Raw genomic sequence first — 18,917 nt, 5'->3', positions numbered from 1 at the left:
ATAAATCCCTCTCAAAGGTAACCATCGATTACCTAGGGCATTCACACTATCACACACAAGGTTGGTAATCCACACCGGCTCATCGAGACTTCTAGGTTTACTCAGTGTACTTTTCTTTTGGCCAAATGTCACGGTAGCTAACCAGACCAAATAATAACATTTCATAATGGAGCATAAGCACCCCTAGGATCGTTCAAACTCCTATGTTTACCAAGTATACTTATTTTCTGGCCAATTTTCACTATCATGAGCCATAATAAAATAACATATCACAATGGAGCATAAGCACCCCTAGGATGATTCCGACTCCTAAGTTTATCCAATATACTTATCTCAAAGGTCCCGAGCGTGACCCAGACCGCCAATACACAATATCTCACATGGAGTGTAAGCACCCCTAGTCATTGTCTCCAAATGAGCCCTCTTTCTAACTAGCGTATAAGCACTACTTCTAGCAAGCAATACACTAGTTAATTCAGGTTGTAGACATGTAAATCACACACTGACTTACCATCTGTCATTTTATGCGCACAGGCAATCTTCCCATAGAGAATCCCGTTTGGTTAGCCAACACTGTAACTAGCATACAATGTACTCTGATTAATTATGAAATTTTAGTAGATTATCATTCTACTTTGGGCATTAAGGTCACAATCGAATACCCACTAAGGGTATTTTCGTCCTCACACGTTTTAAGCCATAACGACATTTAAAGTTTTTATAAAAATTCCTCTCAACGGATCTAGTTATTTGAAAGTCGGCTTTTACAAAATTCCCTGATCCGTTTTCACTATTGGACCTAGCCGGAAAATTATAGTTTTGGAAGCATTCAAGCTTCACTGATTTTATCCTTTATTTGATAAGTTACCAAAAATCTAATACTTTTTGGTAAAATATCCTAAATTGTTAACTTTGATAAATTATGTTAATTTAGTTGATTAAGAAATAATTATAAAGATGGTGATAAAAACTAGTTTGTTTTTAAGAAAAATTAAAAGAAAGTTGATTTTATTTTAAAAAGACAATTTATTTATTTTCTTTGAAAATTAGGGCTTTGGACCCTTTTTTATTTCTTAATCAAAATTCCATTAATTAATAAAAATATTAATTTTCTAGTATTCAAATTGTTGACCCACGATTTGGCCAACTGACACGGAGTCAGAATATGCTTGATATGAATGAAAGTAATGAGAAGAACGTAATGACAAAAGTAAATAAGACACATTATTTTATAGTGGTTCGGCCCCAAGATCTGGTAATGACCTCCGTCCACTTAGGTTGATATTGATATAAAAATCAGATGAGTGATCAAAGAACAAGGGTTCAATGAGTTTCACTAATCTCTGAAGAACAATACAATATTACTAGGAGAATTACTATAGTCTCAAATGATTCAAAAGCCAAAAGTCCTCTCCCTCGAACTATCTCTTGCTATTTATAGGCTCAAGGGGGATTGCAAAAGATTGTTACAGATATTCTTTCCTGAATAATCGGATACTCAGGAGATTGTGTGAGATAAATTCGGGATTCACAAAGATCTTCCCATTAATGTTGCCTTGTATGCGGAACTATCGACCAGACTGGTTGCAGGTAAGACAGGTTCGCACTGCTTCTAATCTGTCTTCTGGTCGATACTCTAGCAGAACGTTTCCAGGTGTCAGCCACGTGTCCAGGGATCACTTGCCACGTCACCAATGCTAATTTTTTGGATAACATTTGCCCCCCCCAAGTTTATTTACCACGAGCAGTAAATAAACTTTTGAACGAACGACTCTTCGGTAACCCCGTCTGACGTGTCAGAACCCTTCGTGTGTTCTTGAAAAAAGTAACCCACTTCTGTCTAATCATGTCCTTTCGGTTCCCCAGAAAAGATTTTGACGGCCATCCTGCTTCCCTATACTTTGAAAAAAGGGAAACTGATGATTATATCTTTTTAATGCCACAGACAAACTTATATAAGACATTCGAAGTCTTTATTTTCTTTTTACGCACGCCATCGTCTTCACCAGAAAACCTAAAATCTAGAGCTCTTATCGTTCCCGAAGACCGTTCCCTCTGTACTTTCAGGACCCCGTCCGAGAGCTCCTTGATCTCCGAAGACCTTTCTTCCATCTCCACGATTACTTTTCTTGGTAAGTTTTCGAATTCCCACGCTTCTAATTTTTCGTGGTGCATGCTTCTGAATGTGTACTGTTTGAGTTTATCTGTTTCTGGTTTGAGACGCTTGTAGACAGAATATTTTGTAGGCACAATAGAGTTACGAGTTATTTTAAAATCCAGGATCATGCTTTTTAGGACGTAAAATCGAAGTAAAAATTCGATCTTTAAGCTAGTTGAAAAAATAAGTTTTTCCCATCCTAAGGGGAGTTGAAAAAGCTTTTTCAGAAAACTTTTTACTTTCACCCTTTGATCCATTTTTCAAACTGTTCGTGTAGAAAAATTTAGCTTTTTGTTAGAATGCTATTGTATAAAAGCTTAACTTTTATACTCGACCAGCGTTATTCTAAAAAGCTTTTAAAAGTTTTCTATCCTCACCTCCCCATTCTTCTGTATGCAGACTTTAATGCCAGATATGTGGGGAGGTGAAAGGCCTATTGACGACGACCTTCTCGCCCAGCTGCTCGAGGGAGAAGAACAACCAGCTGACCGTGTCCACGAGATCCCTTTTTCGTGATCCTCTTCCAGACCCCATCCTTCTCTTCCAATGGCCCGTTCCAAATCTTCAGGCAAGAAAAGACCCGAGTCTGAAAACAACCCAAATTCTCCTGCCCGGCCTGATTCGCAGGCAAGGGCTCCCTCGACCAGTGGTCGAGAAAATCTTGTTCCTGACCCTAATATCCAAATTAGGGCCCGCCCTCGCCATCAGAACCTGCCTGATGTCGAGTGGTATACTTCCCCGGCCAGTTCAGTGACTCTTCGGATGGTTGCTAACTGCTTCAGGATATTCCCTCTCACAGGGGTTTCCATTATACAACCTGCCGAAGACCAGAGGGCTAACCTCCTCGGAGGTGTAAACAACGCCTGGTCCCGGTATCACATCGAGGCAGGAGCTTATCTCCCTCTTCATCCCTTTTTTGAGGGGGTGGCTAATTATTTCGGTGTCGCCCCCTTCCAAATAACTCCAAACGGATATAGAATGCTGGCCGCACTCTATATCCTGTATAAACTTAAGAAATGGCCAGAACCTTCGCCCCATGAGGTCAACTATCTTTTTGACCTTAAGTCTAACCCGCAACAACACGGAACGGGTTTCTTCCATTTTTGTCACCAGGAAACCAATCGAACATTCCTGAGTGACACTACGCACATCTCGAATGTGGGGCAGTATAGTAAGGAGTACTTCCTTACTCCGAACATAACCAGCAATAACTTGGCCTTCGCTCGAGGAGGTAAGTGCTTGTCTTCGACTGGTCGATACTTTTCGTCGATGTGTTCCCTTTCATTTTTCTTAAACTGTAATCTGTTTTTCAGGCCCCTGGTTACGTCCGACCCCAACACCGGACATGGTGTTGAGGTCCAATATTTTGGCCAGGATGTCCGACGCAGCAAAAAGCATCAAGACCCTGGTGACTGAAGAAAACTTGAGGCTGTCTGGCCTCCTGGCTCCTCGCCATGAAACTAGAGGGTCTGTGGTTGACGAAACCACTGTCGAGGGGGTTCCCGAGCTGCAACCCCCTGTGTCTCCTCGGAGGAGGAGGCCAACGGGGGTTACAATCAGGGAGCCCACGGGCAATCCTTCCGCAGAAAGACCTTCTGCTCCCCAAGGCAAGGGGAAACAAAAGGCCAAAGAGCCAGTTGTGGACTTGGGAGAGTCTTCTGATGAGAACGGTAACACTATTTTACTTTTAAATGGTTTGCCAATTCCCTGTCATTTGTTCGACGGGGAGGGCAACTTTACATATACTCCAAAATTAGGGCCAGACTTCTTCATGCCAGATAATGAGTATATGACTAATAGGGTCAATAGTGTAGCGACCAATAGTTGTAGCTCGGGTATTCACTTTGTTACCTCTTTTCTGTTGTATAATAACTTTTCATCTGCCTCTTGTCTTATCATTTTCCTGTGTTTACTTGCATGCAGACATGGCCACTCCCAACATCTTTGACATGTATCAGGCTAAGGAGGAAGAGGAAGTTCCTCAACTCCAACAGAGGTCCAACAGGAGAACTGATGAATCCAGCCGAGGTCCTTCAGCCAAGAAGGGTCGAACAGAAGACCTTCCCAAGGACGTGCCAACTGGGCAAACTTCTGCTCATCCACCAGCTCCTACTGAGAAGTAGATCCCTCTTGCCCCGCCAAATCCTCTGGCTGCGCCCACCAGAGAGGAAATTACTCGTGAAGAAGCTCTCGGGGCCAAACTCATGAGCCGTGCCCTTCGATCAGCCAAGGATCGCCTTGAACGCATCAGTAAAAGTGACCATGTCAAGGATGCAATGGTCGAGGCTGAAAACATGGGGGCCGACCAGGTTCTGAACAGGACCCTGAATGAAATCTCCAGTGTGAGTACTTATTCACTTCTTAAGCCTTAGTCTTTTATTCTTCACTGCAGGCTCTAACTTTTTCCTTTATTCACAGGCCTTGCTGTCTGCTATCACTGTTCGTACCCGCGTCCAGGCTTCCATCGAGCAGGCTAAGGCAAAGGCCACTGAGAGGCATCAGGTGAAGGCAGCTGAGGAGCTTTCGGCTGCAGAGGCTAGGCATGCCAAGGAGTTGGAGGCAATGGCTCGAGAGAGGGACGCTGCGGTGACTAAGCTGTCAGAGGCTGAAGCTGCAAAGGAAGCTGCAATAAAGTCGCGGCAGCAGTATCGAGATTCCAGCGTAACCCATCTTCGCGAAATCAAAAGGCTGGAAGAGATGCTCAAGCCCAAGGATGAGGCCATTGCTACTCTTGAAGGCAAAGTCGTGCAGTTGGAACTCGACAACTCCAAAAATCTGGAGAGGTACAAGAGGACGACGCTCCGATGTTTCTACAATTTCTGGAAACATAATCAGGGTGCCAACTTCAGCTATCTTTATGAAGACGTCAGGACTGCCGAGTTGGCTCGCTGCACTGCCTAACTGGCCGAAGAGGAGGCAAGAGCGAGGATCCCCGCCTCTCCAAGCATTGTTGCCGTGGAAGAAGAAGAAGTTGTTGAGGATGCGACCAACCAGGATGCTGCTCAGGACCCTCCAACCCCAAGTGCCTCTTAAACTTTTCCCTTGTTTTTTCTTTCTTTTTGGCTACACGACCCACGGGTCGTGATGTAAAGAAAATACTTTCGTTTTAAACTTTGCTGCACGGGCAGTAAATCTTTTTTCTTTTACCTGAACTATTACATCCAAGCAGCGATGCTTGCGGTGTAAAGGCTTAAATCTTGATGCTATAGTAACTTTATTTATTATAACATTTGTTCGTATGACTGAACTTAGCATAGTACTTTGGCATGATTTAACAAAACATAAATTTTGAAAACTACTCTAAGTACTGTAACATGCTTTCACTCATTTTGTTCATGTGTTTACATACCTTGCGAGTATGCTTTGCTATCGATGTGCCTTATATGCCCCCCAAGTGATCGATGAGCTTTAGGTCCTTGGTCACTTGCCCTGACTATGGCCTGTTCGAACATTCCTGTTCGTGTGAAAAATGATACTTGTAATACAGCAAAACAACACACATAATGAACAAATACTTGTAAATGTAAATTCACAATGGTTGGCAAGAATGACTGGCTGCGCACATTCCCTTATAATCTCGTATTAAAAATGGACTAAACATGTCTTTACGAGTGATTCTATAATAGAACCTTACATATACGAGCAGTTAGCCATTCAACGTGGCTAACCCTCTTTGCAAAACTTGTAAAAATTGAAATTTAATACAAGCCAGTCCTTTAAAAAGGGCTGTTTACTGATAATACTTGCGCAGGTGTTCTCCATTCCAATAGCATGGAACGAGATCTCCATTTAAGCGTGCAAGTTTGTAGGTGCCTGGATGAAGGACTTCTTCAATTTGGTAAGGTCCCTTCCAATTGGGTCCGAGTACTCCAGCAGTAGGGTCGCGGGTATTTAAGAAAACTCGTCGTAACACCAAGTCACCGACGTTGAATTTCCTTTCTTTAACTTTGGAGTTAAAGTACCGGGCGACTTTTTGCTGGTATGCAGCAACTCGGAGTTGAGATTTCTCTCGTATCTCATCGATTGAGTCAAGGGACTCCATCATTAGCTGGCTATTCTGTCCCTGGTCGTAAGTCAAACGCCGATGTGAGGGGGGATCTAACTCAACAGGAAACATAGCCTCATACCCATAGGCTAAGGAAAATGGAGTATGTCCTGTCGCTATTCGGTGAGACGTTCTATACGACCAGAGGACTTCAGGCAATTGCTTTGGCCACGCTCCTTTAACTTCCTCAAGTCTTTTCTTCAGAGTGTCGTTAAGAGTTTTGTTCACGGCTTCGACTTGCCCATTCGCCTGGGGGTGTGCGACTAAAGAAAAGCTTTTAATAACTCCATGTCTTTCGCAGAAATCGGTGAATAAATCGCTGTCAAACTGGGTCCCATTGTCTGAAACTATCTTTCTGGGCAAACCTTACCGACAGACAATGTTCTTGATGACAAAGTCGAGAACTTTCTTGGTTGTGATGGTTGTGAGTGGTTCAGCTTCGGCCCATTTGGTGAAGTAATCAACTGCCACAACTGCGTATTTTACTCCGCCTTTCCCTGTAGGTAGGGATCCAATCAAATCTATTCCCCATACTGCAAAAGGCCACGGACTCTGCATTTGTTTCAATTCGTTTGGAGCTGCTCGTGGAATCTTGGAGTACCTTTGACATTTATCACATCTTCGTACAAACTCCATCGAATCCTCGTTCATCGTTGGCCAGAAGTAGCCCTGCCTTAGAATCTTTTTTGCCAAACTCTGCCCCCCAGCGTGATCCCTGCAGAAGCCTTCATGCACCTCTTTCATGAGTTCCTTAGCTTTTTCTGGTGTAACGCACCTGAGTAGTGGCATCGAATATCCTCTTCGGTACATAACGCCATCGACCAGTATATATCTAGCAGCTCGTCTTTGTAGAGTTCTGGCTTTGTTTCTATCTGTTGGCAGCGAACCATTTGTCAGATACTCCAAGTAAGGCGCCATCCACCTATCCTCCATTCGAATCTCCATACTGGACTCAGCTGCTTGTATGCTCGGCTTACTTAGTCTTTCTACTGGCACAATGTTCAAAGTGTCAGCATCCTTCGCACTTGCGAGTTTGGCTAGGGCGTCTGCGTTTGAATTCTGATCTCGCGGGATTTGCTGGAGGGTGTATTTTGTGAACTGGGCTAGCAGGTCCTTTGTTTTATTCAAGTAGGCCACCATTTTCAAACCTCGCGCTTGATATTCTCCTAGGACCTGATTCACCACCAGCTGTGAATCACTGTAGATATCAAGCGTCTTTATGCTCATATCCTTTGCCATTCTCAATCCAGCGAGGAGTGCTTCATATTCCGCTTCATTATTTGATGCGGTGAAGTCGAACCTGATGGCGCAGTGAAATCGATGCCCTTCCGGCGTTATCAATATCACTCCCGCTCCAGCGTGGGATTCGTTGGATGAACCATCCGTGAATAGCTTCCACGGAGGAGATTTTTCTTGAGGCACGGGCGCTTCAGGCAGTTCGCACTGCTCACTGTCCGGGAGTTCGGTGAACTCCGCAATAAGATCGGCCAAGACTTGTCCCTTTACTGCTGCTTGCGGTGAATAGGTTATATCGAACTGCCCATTTTAACAATCGCCCATCCGCCTCAGGTTTTTGGAGGACTTGCCGAAGGGGCTGGTCAGTTAGAACTATGATAGGATGGGCTTGGAAGTAAGGACGTAACTTCCTAGAGGCTAGAATTAGGCAATATGCTAACCTTTCGATTGGCAGATATCGTAATTCTGCACCGATCAACCTCTTGCTGACATAGTAGACTGCTTTCTGTACGCCTTCTTCCTCCCGTAAAAGTACCGCGCTAGCAACAACTTCGGTAGTCGCCAGATAAATAAACAATGTCTCTCCTTCGATCGGCTTTGACAAGATGGGAGGTTGTGCCATATGAGCTTTCAACGCCTGGAATGCTTGCTCGCAGTCTTCTGTCCACTCAAACTTTTTATTCCCCCTAAGTAGATTGAAGAATGGGATACACTTGTCTGTTGATTTCGAAATGAATCTACTTAGGGCTGCGATCCTCCCCGTTAAACTTTGTACATCTTTGATCTTTTCTGGCGACTTCATGTCGATCAGGGCTTTTATCTTGTCGGGATTGGCCTCGATTCCTCTTGAATTTACGATAAACCCCAAAAACTTCCCTGATCCGACTCCAAAGGAACACTTGAGGGGATTTAATTTCATTTGGTACTTGTTTAACACATCAAAGCACTCTTGTAAATCCCTCACATGCCCTTCTGCCTTCTTAGACTTTACCAGCATGTCATCCACATATACCTCCATGTTTACACCGATTTGCTCCTTGAACATGTGGTTGACTAGCCGTTGGTAAGTCGCACCTGCGTTTTTCAGTCCGAAGGGCATTACTTTGTAACAGTACAAGCCCGTATCGGTCCGAATGCTGGTGTGATCCTCATCAGGGGGATGCATGCTAATCTGGTTGTAGCCTGAATATGCATCCATGAATGAGAGGATCTCATGTCCTGCAGTAGCGTCGACCAGCTGGTCGATCCTTGGGAGTGGGAAGCAGTCTTTCGGGCAGGCTTTATTGAGGTCTGTAAAATCCACACAGGTCCGCCACTTGCCATTAGGCTTGGGGACCAGCACCAGATTGGAGACCCACGACGGATAAAATGCCACCCGTATGAACCCATTCTCCTTTAGCCTTTCGACTTCTTCTTTTAAGGCTCGTGATCTATCTTTATCGAGCAGCCTTCTCTTTTGTTGCACGGGTGGAAAGGTCTTGTCTATATTCAGGACATGACTGATTACTGCAGGATCTATCCCAACCATGTCTTTATGCGACCAGGCGAAAACCTCTTGGTTTTTTCGCAAGAATTCCACCAGTGCGTGCTTCGTGGTAGGCTCTAAGTTTTTCCCAACCTTTATGACTCTGGTTGGGTCTTCTTTGTCGAGTTGGACCTCCTCTAGGTCCTCGACGGGTCCAACATTTTCTTCAAAATCCCCAAAGCGAGGATCCAAATCTCCATCCTCACTTTGGGCAACACCCTATTTGGTGACTTCATCACCGGATTGGGCTTGCGTATCAACTGCCATCTGCAATCTATCTGGGGTAGTGCTCCTCGGCGTTCCGCTTTTTGCCTTTGTGATCGAGGCGTTGTAGCACTCCCTGGCTTCCCTTTGGTTTCCCAAAACGCGTCCTACCCCCGCGTCTGTTGGCAACTTCATGGCTAGGTGCCACATAGAGATGACGGCCCGTAGATCAACCAGTATGGGCCTTCCAATAACAGCGTTGTACGCCGAAGGACAATCGACCACTACAAAAGTGGCGAGTAATGTCCTTGTTGCAGGGGCTGTACCCATCGTTACTGGGAGTTTGATCAATTCGGCTGGGGTGAGTCCTTCTCCAGAGAAGCCGTATATCGATTGATTGCAGGGCTCCAAGTCCTTCACGGACAATTTAATGCGTTCCAGTGTTGATTTATACAGGATATTCACTGAACTTCCTGTATCAACCAGTACCCTTTTCACCATCATATTGGCCATCTGAATGTCCACGACCAGCGGATCAGAATGTGGGAACCTGACGTGTTGGGCGTCGTCATCAGAGAAGGTTATCTCTCCTCCCTCTGATCGAGCCTTTTTCGGTGCACGGTCCTCCACAGTCATCATCTCGATGTCCTGGTCATGGCACAGAGTCCGAGCATATCGTTCTCTGGCCTTTCCGCTATTTCCCGCGAGGTGCGGGCCTCCACAGATGGTTAAGAGTGTTCCAGCCACGGGGGCAGGCTGTAATGGTGGTGAGCGTTGGCGTGTGGACCCCTGCTCGTTGCCACCCGGAGCTTCTCGTTGGGAATTTCCTGAGGCCCATACGTATCTTCTCAAGTGTCCTTGTCTAATAAGGAACTCGATTTCATCTTTTAACTGGTTGCATTCATTAGTGTCATGTCCGTAGTCATTATGGTAACGACAGAACTTGGTGGTGTCTCTTTTCGAAATGTCCTTTCGAATGGGCCCAGGTTTCTTGTAAGGCACACTGGAACTTGTGGCCTGGTAAACCTCTCCCCGAGACTCAAGGAGGGCAGTGTAGTTAGTGAACCGAGGCTCATAACGATTACCCTTGGCTCGTTTGTTGTCGGAGGTGGAAGGCTCGTTATACGGCCGTTTTCCACCGTTCTTGCCATTACCGTTGCCGTTCCCGTTGCCTTTGTCGTTGCCACTAGGTTTGGACCCATTGGCGGCCTTGGCGGGTTCAGAAGCCTTCTTATCCTTGCCTGAGGGCTTTCCATCGTCGGCAATGGCTTCTTCAAGCTTGATATAGCGATCAGCTCGATCCAAAAATTCTTGGGTAGTTCTCACCCTTTCCTTTCGGAGACTCTTCCAGAGGGGAGAACAATGTTTTACTCCTGCAGTTATGGCCATTATCTTCCCTTCGTCCCTGACCATCTTCGCTCCAGCTGCTGCTCGCATAAAATGTTGGATGTAGTTTTTCACTGACTCCCCATCTTGTTGGCGAATTTCAACCAACTGGTTCGCTTCGGTCGGATGCACATGACCTGCGTAGAACTATCCGTAGAACTCCCTTATGAACATTTCCAAAAAAACTATGCTTGCAGGAGGGAACTTAAAAAACCATTCCTGCGCAGCTTCAGAAAGTGTTGCAGGGAAGATCCTGCACCGAGCGTCTTCAGACACTTTCTGAATATCCATCTGAATTTCAAACTTGTTGACATGGGACACTGGCTCCCCATATCCGTCAAAGTTTGGGAGCGTAGGCATCTTGAATTTTCTCGGGGTTTCGGCATTAGCTGTCCTTTGCACGAAAGGAGTGCCTTTCCTCCTATCATGGTCGATGTAAGATGTCCTCCCCCCGACCATCTGTTGCACTGCCTGGTTGAGGGCGTCTATCTGGGCCTGTACAGCGGCAGGAATCGCTGTGGCCTCTATTGCTGGAATGACATTCTCGCCATGCCGCTCACGACGGTCGTTGAGTACATCTCTCAGGTCCTCTTCTCTTCTCCGCTGCTCGCTACCCCTGAGCCGGTTGAAGACATTATTTTGCCTGGGTTGCCCCCCAGCGTCCCGTCTATTGGGCTGGTCATCTTGAGGTACTTGGCTCCTACCTTTACCTCTTTCTTCATTCCTCCCACCGGCGTTTCCTTTGCCTGAGTCGGCCTCATTATACCCATGGCCATCTCTGAACCTCGACTGGCTATGGTGAGATCGACTGTTCTCTCGATGTCCGTTCCTGGCTGAACCGTCCCAAGCGTTAGAGGGTGGCCTGCGCTGGTAGTGGTGTCCCCGTGCATCATCGTGCCGTGGGGGGCCCCGGACCGCAGAACCTAACTCTGAGTCCCTCCTGTTGCCAGGAGGGTACTGACCTCTGTTCGGTAGGTTCGGCCCATCATCCCTACGACGTCTAGGGCTGCGAGGCTGATGCTCCGCCCTATTCTGCCTCTGTTGCGGGGGATTACCCCGAGCAGCTTGGGATGGTGGCTGTGCCTCAGGGTCCAGTGGGACATCGTCGCGGGGCATCTGAGGCTGCTTGGGCCTTTGCGGACTTGAGGGCTAGATTGGTGGGCTAGGATCGGGACCCCTCTGAGGTGGCCCATTCACAGGTTGGTCAAGCTGCGAGACAGGTGCATCCTGATTTCTAGCCAATAGCAAGGCTGCCTTGAGGGCTGCCATGGCTTCGCTCTGGCGGCGGTCCACCTCCGCCTGCCTTTCGCTCAATTCCGCGCGCTACCGTTCAATCTCCTGCTGCTGCCGCGCCATAACTTCAGCGGCAGTCTCCTGACTGGCTCTCAGACTAGCCAGTTCTTCCTGCAACGCGCCCAGGGTACTCTTCAACGTTGCATCATCCATTTCCTCCTCCTCAAAGTCCAGTTGTGGCTCATCCTCTGCCATGCTTGCAGGAGGAGGAGGAGGTGGCGGGTTTGATGGTGCAGCGGCGGCCGCCTGTCCAGTTTTCTTTCCAGCTTTCACCATTAGTTTCCTCAACAACGATAAATCAAGCTCTCAATGAAAGCACCAGAATGTTGACCCACGATTTGGCCAACTGACACGGAGTCAGAATATGCTTGATATGAATGAAAGTAATGAGAAGAACGTAATGACAAAAGTAAATAAGACACAGTATTTTATAGTGGTTCGGCCCCAGGATCTGGTAATGACCTACGTCCACTTAGGTTGATATTGATATAAAAATCAGATGAGTGATCAAAGAACAAGGGTTCAATGAGTTTCACTAATCTCTGAAGAACAATACAATATTACTAGGAGAATTACTATAGTCTCAAATGATTCAAAAGCCAAAAGTCCTCCCCCTCGAACTATCTCTTGCTATTTATAGGCTCAATGGGGATTACAAAAGATTGTTACAGATATTCTTTCCTGAATAATCGGATACTCAGGAGATTGTGTGAGATAAATTCGGGATTCACAAAGATCTTCCCATTAATGTTGCCTTGTATGCGGAACTATCGACCAGACTGGTCGCAGGTAAGACAGGTTCGAACTGCTTCTAATGTGTCTTCTGGTCGATACTCTAGCAGAACGTTTCCAGGTGTCAGCCACGTGTCCAGGGATCACTTGCCACGTCACCAATGCTAATTTTTTGGATAACACAAATTAAAATTAATAATTATTTAATGCGCTAAACTTGGATATATAATTATCAAGATTCAAATGTATTTTCTATGCAAACACTTAGAAAATATCTCATTTTTCTTCTAAGTATAACTTTGTTGTATTAAGTTCTAAGTTGCCTACTTTATAAAATTGTATTTTGAAAGCTATAACTAAAAATTCATAAACTTTGCAAAATTAATTTTGGCTATTCCAAGAAGTTCCTTTAAAACTGTCCAAGGAAAACTTAATCTTTTTCTTGAACTTTGAAAATTTATAAAATCCATTTGGTTCATTATTTAGGTCTGAAATTTCTAAGGTCCATACTAGGATATGTAAACATTGCCCATATGAAAAATTAGGTCATTTGGATTATTTTTAGAGATTTTTTACATAAAATACTTAATTTCGCTAAAACATTACATTTTTATGGTCCCATATATATATATTTTCAATTTTACGGTTTTAATGAAATTTTTACATTTGTACGGTTTTTTTTATATGTTGTTTTTATGTTTTTTTTGGGTTAATGTTTAGTTGTTCTAATATATTATTTTTTTGTATTTCTTTTTTAGTTTATTTCGAGTTGATGCAGTGAGTTGTTTTCATGTTGCTTTTTAATTATTTTTCTTAAGACTGTATTTTTAGAAACTTGAGTACGTATTTTTGAAAAAAAAAAGTTAAGAATCGTAAAAAAATTAAAAAAAATACGTATTAAAGAAAAAACCTTTTTTTTTACTCAGTGAAAATGGTTCCCAAACATGGTTGTCCAGAAGCTATTATGAGCTTCCAGAATTGTTTTTGCCTAACTTTGGAAAATCACATCTCTTAGCTCTTTTACTATTTTTCTTTGAAACTATACCAATTTTTTTACCAATATCAAAATAGTGTTCATTCAAAAAATTAGCGAAAAATACATTAATTTACCTATGGAACTTGCTGTCCAAAGTCGGCTGTATGTACATTTTTTGAAAGTCATTCGCCAGATTGCACACCAATTTTGCGAAATCATAACTTGTCAATTTCAAAACCTTTTTAAACTTTTCTATATACTATGAACATCTAATATTCCTAAAATACATCATAAAACAAAGAAAATCTAGAAACAGGTTCATATAACTTTTGCTTGACTCATTAGAAGTCAAGACTTAAACATTTTCTCACATAAAATCATAGTTTGCCCATGGAATGTTGGGTTCCATCACTAAATAACCATTCAAACTTCCATGCATGTATGGCCAGAAAATATATAAGCATTATTAAAGTTTCCATAATGAACTAAAACATATTAAATTACTCAAACATGGCAGATTATTCAAAAGCCAAACATAAATATAATGGAGGTGACCATGTACTTCTTGTAGACAACTTGGTTGAGCTTGGATGATCTCTAATGCTTCTACTCCTTGCTCAAACCTTTAATCTACATATTTACACTGCCCACAAGCCCAACAATCAAATTACAAACGCTAACAAGTATAACTAAGAAAAGAAACCAATAAAACTCACAACTTTGACAAATAAAAGTCTAGATTTTTACCTTTGGATGTTCTAGCTTTGTATAGTTTTCCATAGCTTCAAACAAGGACCAATTGGTTTAGGAATATGTGTATAGAAGGGAGGAGATAAGAGAATGAGAGTTTAAGTGAGGATTTGTGTGAAAAAATCTGAGGACATCATATAGGTTGGTCAACCAAGGCTAGAGAGAAATGAGAGAAAACTTGGACACAAAGTTTTGTGAAATGGAATTATGAAGACTAGTTTGACTTTTTCTTTTTTATATGATGCAAAAATGAAAACCTAAAATGACCAATGTTGACGCATTTTTTCGCCAACAATGAATTATGAAAATCCCTAGATAGGCCTAGGGGTCATCACGTGACTTAAACCTCAGTTTTATCTGTATCACACTAATTATAAATATTACAATTTATCCTAAGGTATGGTCAGAACATTAGGTAAAATTTATCATGGATCCTCAGAGATAATCGGACATGTCATGCCTGACCATACACAATTATATTACGTGTCCAGGTTTTTAAGGTTCCGCGGACATGCCATGTCTGACCATGCACGTCTATATAACGTATCCAGGTTTCTAAAGATCCAATGATACATCAGGTCTCTAGCGTACCCCAAGCTGAATACTTCGTGAGCTTGTGTCATGGATGCTATGCCTTATTAACATTACAAGCTCGTGCTTATCACTTTGCATTCCCTAGCTCGTGTTATTTTCCTGGGGAGCCGTGCTGCCTTCGTGGAGAAAATACGAACATATGGATCATCTATTATAGTTCTTTACTCGCCAGTTGTACACGACCTAAATAAAAGACTCGTGTTGAATTTTAGGACGTACATTTGCCCCCCAAGTCCCTGCTCATGTTCTATGATGTCACCTTCTGACTTACACGGTGGGGACTTTCAAACTTTCGTCACGATTATCCAGGCTTGCCCACTATTCAAGTATTGGACACGCGGAACACGACGATTGGAGTCTATTCGGGTTTTGAGGACTGCATTAATGGTCTGGCCAACTTTTTTCCGCCGTTTCTCCCTTCGAAACATAGCCCTTGGATATGGTTCTGACCAAATTGGGCGGCTCACGCTGATCTATGCCATTTACATATAAAAGGGATAGAAAATTCTTACAAACCACCATCCTTCATTCGAAAATTTTCTCCATCTTCTACCTTCTGTGTTTTCGAACCTCCTCTCTTCTCAGAGAAAAGAAAAAACCCCAAAACCCTTTGTTCCAAAGTCTCTCGGAGACCCAACTGTTAAGTTGCTCAGGAGTGAGTCCTCTAGACCTTACGAAATACACCTCTTCTATCGACAATCATATTGTAAGTCTTATCATTTGACATGGGCTCTATTTTTTTTTATTGCTTTCTGCATTTTATTTACCATGCCTCTTCAAGCTTCGCCGTAGTCGATATTAGGGTGTGTTCTTGAATTTTTGGCACATAGGTTTAAACTTTAGGTTTATACAGAAGGTTTGGAACCTTTCCTGAAATTATGACACTTACAACATAGGATATTTTCTGGGTAGATTTGAGTAACTTTAGAAAATACCCATTTGGTGCATAGAAGATGAAAGGTTAGGGTTCGAACAATAGATTGCTTAGGGAACATGCTTTCTTGGGTGGATTTTCTTTAAATCGCCCCTAAGGATATTATTGGCCGGATTTTCTGACACACGGATCCATGAATGCCATGGGTCTATTTGGAAACCTAGGCGCGTGGCATAGGTAGCGCATGGCATCACACAACGAGCTTAGATTAACTCAGCTCGGGCTTCCACAAGCACCATTTACCTTCGTGCTTCTATGCCTTTACCTTTATAAAAATGCTAGGTCGCCTACTAAGTGACTTGTCGTTCTTGTTCGCTAGGTGATCTAATGGCACCCAAGAAGAGCGTAGCCAAGAAGAGTGTAGATGTCTCCTCGTCTTGACAAGCCAACAAGGGAAAAGAGATCGCCTCTGAATCTCCTATTCCTCAGTTCAGCCTCGTGGTGGAGAAGGATGTCGTGGTTCGCCCTAACGCATTCTTCGAGGCAGAGACAATTGTCTCCAAGATCACGACCCAAGGACGGGTCAACAAGGTAATGTTGTCCCATAACATTGAGGTCGGGACCAACGTTCTCATAGCCCGATCTCCATATGAAGGGGAAATGAGCTGCATGCCTCTCCAGGATGACTTCGCGGCCTGGAGCGATGATCATTTAAAGGTGGGGGCCTTCTTTCTTCTGGACCAGTACTTCGTCTTCTTCCTCAACTACGTGAAGTTGGCGCCGTTTCAGCTTCCCCCGAACTCATACCGACTATTGGAGGGGTTGAAGTATCTCTTCCTGAAGCATGAATGGGAGGTCCCCACTCCAGCGGACATCCTTTACTTTTTCTGCCTCAAGGCCAGCCCAGAACAACGAAGGCGAGGTGATGGGTTCTATTACTTGACCTGATTCCCAAACTCGCCCTCGGTCATCGAGCTCCCCAGCCATCCCAAGGACTATAAAGATCAATTCTTTATGTTGAATGGGTTCCGCTACTGCGAGCACCGATACTTCAGCTGTCCGCATAAGTCTCCTTTCCTTTTCTTTCTTAGCTCGTGAAATCATTCTCTTTGTATCTGGATCTACTTCTTGTGTATACACTAATTGAGTAGCATTTTTGTGCAGCCGTATTCATGAGGACAGACAAATCTGCGACCCTTGGGGGTCAGTATGATATGCTATCTAGGCTTCCGCCTAGTGAGAAGGACTATTGCCAGCTCGTGACCGACGACACGATGATGGCGTGTAAGTTGATTGATGAAGGCCAGACTCTGGCTTTGAGAAGAACACGGGCTAACCTCCCGGTAGTCCGCGAGCTCCTGCCTACCCATGAAGGGGATGCTGAGGCCGCCGAAGGTGACGAGCAAGAAGAAGACGAGGTACCTCTCGTGCAGAAGAGGCGGACTCCCGAAGCTGGTCAGGACCTAGAGTTAGAGCGAGTTTCATCGGGGGCAGCAGCCAGACCCTATGGCCAAGGTAACCCATACCCCTACAGGGATTTAGATAGGGCTGTCACGGACCTTAGGTTAGTTAGGTTTAATCCAAACCAGCTCATCCATCACCACCCTAGCGATCCAGATCGTAATATAACCCTGCTCCAGTGCGTGGACTACTTAGTGTTACGCCATGACATGGGCTACCCTAAGGGCACCGTTGTCGTAGACAATACCCTATCCTTTAGGTTGGAATTTTTTGAAGAGTATGGGAACAATCTCAGGTCGTGGCCCTCTCTGCTCTAGGGTACCCTTACCTCGCCTAATTCAAGAGATTGTAGAGGAGTCCAGCCCCAAGATAGAACCTGAGCCTGAACCTCGCCTAATTCAAGAGATTGTAGACTTAGACTCCCCCTCTCCTCCAGCAGTTCCAAGGCCGGAGGTCATGACAATAGACTCCTCCCCTAGCCCAGAGGGTAGGATCTTTTATTATATTGTATATGTATACACATTTTATGTAAATTGATGGCTTTACATGTATTCTAACTTCCTTTTCCTTCTTTTCAGGCGAAGAAATGGCACAACCAGGAGCTCCCAATATCCGCACAATTTTCCAGGAAGGAAAAACCAGCTTGGGGCCTGCCATAAAGAAACCCCGATTCACAACAAAGAGGACGCCTCCTGCGACAGGGACTACCTCCAAATCCCCGGCTAAGGGGAAAGGCACAAGCTCGCCCGCTCCAACCGCTGCTGCTACGGAAAAAAGGGGTGCTCCTCCGCCTCCTCCTCAATTTCCACCAGCTCCTACTCTGGACCAGACAATACAAGCCGACCCACCAGCTCTGATTGTCCCTACCACCACCGTGCGTATTCTAGTCAACCCTCAGGACTTGGAGAAGATCCCTGATACTTTCCGGGGGACTCTCTATGAGACGGAAAACCACGTGGTGGAGCTATCCTTCATTTCTTAATCAAATGGCTTTTATAACTAAGCCTTACATAGATGTATGGTATCATCATTGATAATACCTCTTCAGGTGCATGGCATTCCAAGTCCGTGGGACTGTTTCCCCACTAAGTCGAGCTAATTTGAAAGTTCCTTCACGCGCGACCTCCACTATTTGATAGGCCCCTTCCCATTTCGGACCTAAAGCACAGTCTTTGGGGTCCTTGTTTGTCAAAAAGACCCTTCGGAGGACTAGGTCGTCCAAACCAAAATTACACCTTTTGACCTTGAAATTAAAATAACGAGTGATTTTTTGTTTGTAATGCGCGAGCTGTAGTTGTGAATCCTCTCGTTTCTCATCAATTAGGTCGAGAGATGCATTGAGCAACTCATCATTCCGTTCCTGGCTGAATGTCTAGAGCCTGTGCGTGGTTACTTTAGTTTCGACGGGAAGGACGTCCTCGCTTCCGAAAGTCAGGGAGAAATGGGTGTGTCTTATGGAAGTTCGGTGGGAGGTCTGGTACGCCCATAGTACCTGCGGGAGCTGCTCAGGCCAAACTCCCTTGGCCTCGTATAACCTCTTCTTAAGATTCGCCTTGAGGGTCTTATTCACGGCCTCGACCTGTCCATTGACCTGTGGGTATGCAACCGAGGAGAAACTTTTAACTATGCGGTGCTTTTCATAGAACTCAGTGAAGAGATCACTGTCGAACTAAGTTCAATTAT

The sequence above is a fragment of the Humulus lupulus genome, chromosome 3, assembly GCF_963169125.1.
Source record: "Humulus lupulus chromosome 3, drHumLupu1.1, whole genome shotgun sequence".
NCBI lineage: Eukaryota > Viridiplantae > Streptophyta > Magnoliopsida > Rosales > Cannabaceae > Humulus > Humulus lupulus.
Note: the sequence above shows the minus strand (reverse complement) of the source record.